Source organism: Silene latifolia, chromosome Y (genome assembly GCF_048544455.1).
Source record: "Silene latifolia isolate original U9 population chromosome Y, ASM4854445v1, whole genome shotgun sequence".
Classification (NCBI taxonomy): domain Eukaryota; kingdom Viridiplantae; phylum Streptophyta; class Magnoliopsida; order Caryophyllales; family Caryophyllaceae; genus Silene; species Silene latifolia.
In genome coordinates, this window is record NC_133538.1 from 148159074 (window position 1) to 148166412 (window position 7339).

Here is a 7339-nt window from a genome sequence, read left to right on the forward strand (position 1 = left end):
TTAACCGGAAATTTCATTGCAAAATCCGCATTTATCCAATTAGTCGAAAGAAGCCAATTTGGGGGGATGCCTAGTGAAGACCCTCATTCTCACATGGAGACTTTTTCTGACTATTGTGATGCGATTTCACAAACCGGAGTGACTCAAGAACAAATTCGATGGGTCTTATTTCCTTTTTCTCTAATTGGTACCGCAAAACAATGGTTGAAGAGCCTTGATAAGGCTACTCTTGGAATTGACTCTTGGAAGAAGTTGGCTCTAGCTTTCTACAAAAAATTCTACCCTCCGGAAAAGACTAACATGCTAAGAGCTCAAATTACGGGTTTTAAGCAAAGGGACGAAGAATCTTTATATGAAGCTTGGGAGCGATTCAAAGGAACTTGTCACTCATGTCCTCATCATGAACTTAGCGAGTGGTTCTTGGTACAACAATTTTGGAATGGGCTTTATGAAGACTCAAGAAAAATTCTCAACATGGGATCAAATGGTATGTTCACCGAAGTTGACGATAATCAAACTTGGAACAAGATTGGGGAAATGACGGTCCATAATTCACAATATATCAGACCTCGCTAGGCTACTAGAGGAGGAAAGCATGAAGTGGACTCTATTACTCAATTGGGTGCTCAACTTAGTGCTCATATTGATACCATCAACTTGAAGTTTGAGAAGGCTATGGCTAAGCTTGAAGAAGCCTCAAAATCACCAAAGCATCATGTTAATGCCATGGTGGCACCTTCATAAATCCCAAGTGGGATATGTGAGAATTGCGAAACTTTGGGACATGACCAAAGTGAATGTAGGGGAACAAATGAGCAAGTGAATGCTTTTCAAGCATACAAAAGTGGTACCCCATATTCCAACTATTACAATGAAAACACCAAATTCCACCCAAATCTCTCATACAAAAGCCAAAATGTTCAAAACCCTCAACCAACATACACCCCACCTCCCATGAGAAACCAAAATCAAAGACCCTTTTTCAACCAAAACCAAGGTTATCAAAATCAAACTCCATAAAATCAACAAAATGACCAAGGTTTTGATGTTCAAAAAGCGGTCCTCCAAATGCAAAAGAATCAACAAGAATTTTTCACTCAAATGCAAAAAGATAGCCAAGCAAAAGACATCACCATCAAGAACATCCTAGCCCACACAAAAATGTTGGAAACTCAAATTACCCAACTAGCAACTTCAAGCTCTCAAAGACAAAAGGGGCAATTACCACCTCAAAGTAATCCCCCAAGACATGAAACGGTTAGTGTCATTCACTTGAGGAGTGGTACGAGATATGAAGGGCCAAAGAAGCAAGTTGTGGATGAAGTTGTGGATGCTAGTGACAAGGAAAGATTTGTGCAAAACTCTAAGGAAGAAGAACCCACCAATCAAGAAGTTGCGAAGAAAAGTGAAGAAAAGGCCAAAGAGAAGGAGCCCATTGTGATTAGACTTCCATTCTCGAGTCGTCAAGCTAAGCCTAAGTTTGATGACCAACTTAGAAAATTCATGGAAATTGTGAAGAATTTAGAAGTCTCGATTCCTTTCACGGAATTGATCAATCACGTTCCGGCCTATGCAAAGTACATGAAGGACATCCTTACGAAGAAGAAATCAATCCGGAAGCTTGAGACTATTGCCTTCACTAAGGTGAGTAGTGCCATCCTTCAAGGGAGTTCACCTCCAAAACTCAAGGATCCGGGAAGTTTCTCCATTCCATGCACTATTGGTGACACTACAATCAACAAAGCTTTATGTGACCTTGGGGCAAGTGTTAGTGTCATGCCATATTCGGTTAGCAAGAGGCTAGGAATGGCAGAACTCAAATGTACCAACATCACGCTTCAAATGGCGGATAGATTAACAAAGATACCTTTAGGGGTATGGGAAGATGTTCCCGTGAGAATTGGAAAATTCTTCATCCCGGTGGATTTCGTTATTGTTGACATGGAAGAAGACTCCAACGTTCCTATTATCTTAGGAAGACCTTTCTTGCACACCGCAGGAGAGGTGATCAATGTGAAGCATGGAGAGCTCACCCTTGAAGTGGGAGATGAAACCATCACTTTTAATCTTGACAAGACCCTGAGAGCTCCCTGATTGCACGAGCCATGTTTTATGGTTGATCACTATAGCCGGAATGATGATAGGAAGAAGTTGGAATTTCAATGGAAAAAGAAAGTGGATGATGCTTCATCAAAACAACAAGGAAATAGCAACAATGAGAGCTTGAAAAGCTCACCCATGACAAGTGAAGAAGATGGCCTCATTGGCCAAGACAAGAAAGAAGGAGAGTTGTCTCTATCAACTCAAGAAATATTTAATGATCAAGTAGACGAAGTTTGTGGTCTTTGGGATGATGAGTTTGAAGGGATATTCAATCCCTATATTGGTAATGCTATTAACCAAGACCATCATGGAGAACAACAAGTGCAAAAATCTATTGAGGACCTTTATCATGATAATGAGCAAGTTTTCGACTACTTCTTCAAGGTGTTGATTAACATCAACAACACCTTGAACATGCCCCCTTGACATCTCACATTGGATGAGAGTTTGGTGGAGTCCTCCCTAAACCACCATTTGTAAATATTCTAACTCCCTAACCTGCATTTCAATTATTACATTGCATTTTTGTCATTTTTGGATTTATATTTTTGTGCCTTGATCAAGATATTCATCATTTTGAGAGAAGTGAGGGAGGGACTTATGATTTTATTGATGTGTAGTGCTTTACCTTAGTGTGGGGATAGCAATTGCCTAGGCTATTCATGCCTTTGTAGTGCCCCTACAATGAAGAACACGAGAATTGAAGAATGAAAATGACACGAGTTACGAAGTACCCACTGATGGACCTGAATCCGTGTGGTCAAGGAAGAATCCGAGCGGCCAAGTGGACAATTCGCTCGTCCTGAAGAAACCCGAGCGTCCAAGTCCCTAGATGCTCGTCTGGTAGAGCTGCAGAAAACAAAAATCTGGTCTGACAATGAATCCGAGCGTCTCAGCTGAGAATCCGCTCGTCTTATTCTGGACGGTCGTCCTTCACAAAAGACGCTCGTCTTTTTGCTGCAAAAATTCTGGGATTTTCTCTGTAAAGTAATCCGAGCGTCCACGCAGAAAGACGCTCGTCCCTCCACAAAGAATCCGCCCGTCTTTCCAGAAAGACGCTCGTCCTATGACGTCTTTTCCTGAGCCAAATTTTGAGGAATCCGAGCGTCCCGACACCTGGTCCGTTCGTCCTCCACTGCATTTTCAAATATAACGGGTCTTTTAAAACCCTCTTCTCCCATTCATTCTCATTTATTCAAACATACAAACACTACCCAAAACCCTCATCCTCTCCATCAACAAAATCAAATTTCCTCAACCAAACTCAACCAAGTCAAATCCAAACTTCCTCACAACAAAAATTAATCACCCCTTTTGCAACAACAAGTGATTCAAATACCAAAATCTTCAAGTTTTAAGTCGATTTTTAGGATAAAAAGCAACATTCATTCATCCTAAATCGATTTGGGTATTACTAAAAATTGAAGATTTCAATCTTTCATTGGTGTAATCAAGCAAAGGAGAATGACAAGAACTAAAGGAGGCAACAAGGCACCCCAAAAGAAGACACTTTCCAAAAGGCAACTAGCTCTTCAAGCAAAACAATTGTCAAAGGCATTGGTAGTCCATGAGGTAAGGTTAGAGGTTCAACAACAAGATCCCCCTATGGAAGCTACAACATCAACAACTGCGGTCATTGAACAATTATCCGGAGTTAATTTTCACTTTCGACTCTTATACGGAGAAATTCATTCTCTTTGCTAAGAAAACCATCATGCCTACTAAGTTTACTTTTGAAGATGCATTGTCAAAGTTTGGTGTTCTTGAACAAACCAAAACCTTCTTTGAGTCTATGGGATTGGGTAAATTGTTTACAATGAAAGAATTGACATACCCCTCCCTCACCTTGGAATTTTTAAGTTCTTTGAAAGTCACAAGGGTGAAGACTCGAACCAACATCGAGTTTCGTCTTGAAAATGTTGATAGACACATAATTTATGGCGAATTGGGTAAGATATTATGCCTTAGTGATAACCCGAAATATACAAAGACTCCTATCAAGTATGACCTCGCTCCTCTTTGGATGGCAATTTCCGGAAAGAAATTCATACGCTTTCATGATTGTCGTGCTCTCTTAGTCCACCATCCGGGTATTAGAGTATGGCATAAGGTCATTGGAAATACTTTGATAGCTAGAAATGGCACAAATAATCTTACCAAACTCGATTCTATCCTTCTTGAGTCGGCCTTGAACATTGGGATGGAATTTACCAAGCCATACAATGCTCTAAGACTTTTGGTTGAACGATGGCTTAATGTCGACTGTGGCAAAGAAGGCACCGCCTTTATTGTCAATGGAGGACTAGTTACCCATTTGACTAAGCATTTTAACCGGGATTTCAACAAAAACAACACTTATGTGCCGGTTAAAGGAGGCCATCTTATTGATATGGACACCATGATTCACAAGTATAAGTGGGTCAAGCACGACACTCTTGACAACAAATATGGGTGGTTAACAAATGAAGCTATATCCTTCACCTTGCCTTCCAAAATTTGCTGATTGAATGTTCACCGACCGAACTACCTTCTCCCACTCTCCGAAGAGACCGAGTATATCATTCAACAACAAAGGGGCGAAATTGCCGAGCCCTCCTCCTCCATTATCACCCCACCTTACCCATTTGAATACCACTATTTCAAACCCAAAGATGTCGAAGTGGGAAATGATTACTTGACTCAACTCATGAGGGAAATGCATAAGCAAGCTTACAATGATAGAGTGGATGCTTACAAGGCCTAATATCCCTCCCTCCTACATCTAGCTAAGCAAGGACTTCTTGATCCGTCTTGTCCTTTGCCTAGTTGGGCGGATAGGGAAGTATTCTTTCCTAGCATTCCTAGTGGTGGTAGACCGGGTGGAGAGGATATGGTTGTTGAAGAGGGTGGTGACCAAGAAGGAGAACAAGAAGAGGTTCAAGAAGAAGAAGTCCAAGAAGAGGAAGAGGAAAGTGGGGAAGAACAAGCAAGTGAAAGTGAGAGTGGACATGATTCCACATCTATGGAGGTTGATGATGCCTCAAGAGATGATGATGATGATGATACGATGGGTGAGGATTAGCAAACTTTGGAGGCTCCTACATTCTTACGCCTCCCTTATGGTTTGTCTACTTCTCCTATTTGTTTTTTTATTTTATCTTGATCATTTTGTGTAGTCCTAGCAACATTGGAGGACTAACACCTTGGCTTCATTAAGGTGTTCTTTATCTTTGTTCCCGACTTGTAAAATCCAAAATGACAATCTTTAGTTTCATGCATTGCATTCAATGTGCATAAACTCCCCCGAAATTCATGATATTAGAAATAATGTCTATTTTGATTTGGGGAAGTCCATGCATATGCATTGGGAGCTAATTTAAATTATGCTCTCCACCATAACAAAAGCACATGCATCATGTAGTGTAGCTTAGTATAGTTTGCATTTAGTTTAGAAATCATGCATTTTCATTGCATAATTTCCTATCGTATTGGCCATTGAGGACAATGCCCATACTAGTGTGGGGATGAGAAATTCTAACATCAATATTTATTCAAAATCCAAAAAAAAATCCAAAATTTCGAAAAATCCAAAAAAAAATTGAAAAATTGAAAATCTAAAAACAAGTTAATTTCCTTTGTAGTGTAGTCTTGTATATATTGTTTTGTATATATTGTGTTTGTTTATCCTTCTTCACATTGATTGACTGCGCCACATCCGAGACATGAGGATATTGAAGACCGCATGGTATGATCTATCCAATCTAATTTTTCCTCTTTATGTTAATGACTATGTGGCTTTATTTTGATTGATGCGGTATAAACAATGTGAATTTAGGACTTGCATTTAGATTATTTGGCATACTAGTTGGTAGAAGCATATGCATTAGGATGTATATATGTTAGTTGCATCATGGCATATAGTTGCATTTAGGAAAAATTTTGTGAAACCGTCTATTTGGGAAACTTGACAAGTGTACATAGGCCCTAGTAGTTGCTTTTTATTCTTAAGACTTTGCTTGTTAGAATACTTGTAAAACACCCTAGGATGTGTCATGCTAGTATCCTTTGACTCATGGATTAAGGCCTAGTCAAGAGTACCTTGTGGTGTGATAACTCCTTGGCTACCGTTTATTCCAAGGTAACCCTTGAAACCATGCAACCATCATTCATCCATGTTCTACCATACATTTTGTCATCAAGGGGAATGGGCACAAAAATTGTTCAAATTTGAGTTCAAGAATTGAAATGAAAATGAAAAAAGTTTGCAATTGCATCAAAAAGAAAAGAGGAGTAACAAAAATGAAAACTCCTATGCTTCAAAAATAAGCACAATCACTACAAATGGGGTGACTTTGAAAATGTTCAAAAGAAAATGCAAAAAGTTGAAAGTTGTCAAGTATTGAAATGCCAAAAATAAAAAAGAAATGGCAATAAAGTGTTCTCAAATGTCAAATGCCACAAGAAATTGGGGGGAAAAACAACAACAAAAGCAAACTCTCAAATGAAACTCAAATAATATTGATCCTTTATCCATCGTATCCATTTTTGTGCATGGTAGAGAGAGGACGACCCTTCTTCTTATCTAGGCAAGAAGGGGAATTCCGCGATCCTCCAGTGTTTCTAACACCATAGGAAGTCTATTCTTGACAAAAGCATTTAACGATTGAGGACAAAGGTACCCTAGCTTGACACAACTTGGAGGTGATTTATTGGTATCCTTCTAGGCTTAGTAGTTTGAAGAAACCATATCTATGAAGGAGTGTGTACCCTTGAATTGCTTCCCCTTTAGATAATTTCTGCCACTTAGATGAGGAAAGTGGCTATCCTTTTTGTAGATGCATCCATTACTTGATTTTTTGTGCTTTAATGATTGGATGTGTCGCCATTTTGGCAAGATCCACCTTGCCTTGCTAGAAGGCATCCTACCTCATGGTTGTCTTGTTGTGAGTTGAAGGGGCGGAGTGAGACCCGCTAATTGTCTCATATCGGCTATATTAGTAGGATAGTTTAAATAAGGGTCCTAGTTTTGTCACCTCTTTACTCGAAACGAGCAAAGGTTCGGTTTGGGGATATTTGATGTGATCAATATTTGAGCATATTTAGTCCCTGAATTAGCCTCGTTCCTATGCTTTTTAGTGCATATTTGGGTCATTTACTATCTTTAGTCTTTTGTTTTGCATATTCTTTGAGGTTTTGTTTTCTTGGTAGGAGAGGAGTGAAAACCTTGCATTTTCACGGCAAAATAGAGCTAAATTGA

General features: G+C 39.5%; 1 non-coding gene across 1 annotated transcript; it reads right to left on the minus strand.

Annotated features, from left to right (window-relative positions):
- Positions 1 to 300: 300 nt before the first annotated feature.
- Positions 301 to 407, minus strand: LOC141634671 (small nucleolar RNA R71). Its single transcript, XR_012539396.1, has one exon. It is a non-coding gene; the product is annotated as a small nucleolar RNA R71 (small nucleolar RNA).
- Between the last annotated feature and the right edge of the window lie 6932 nt (positions 408 to 7339).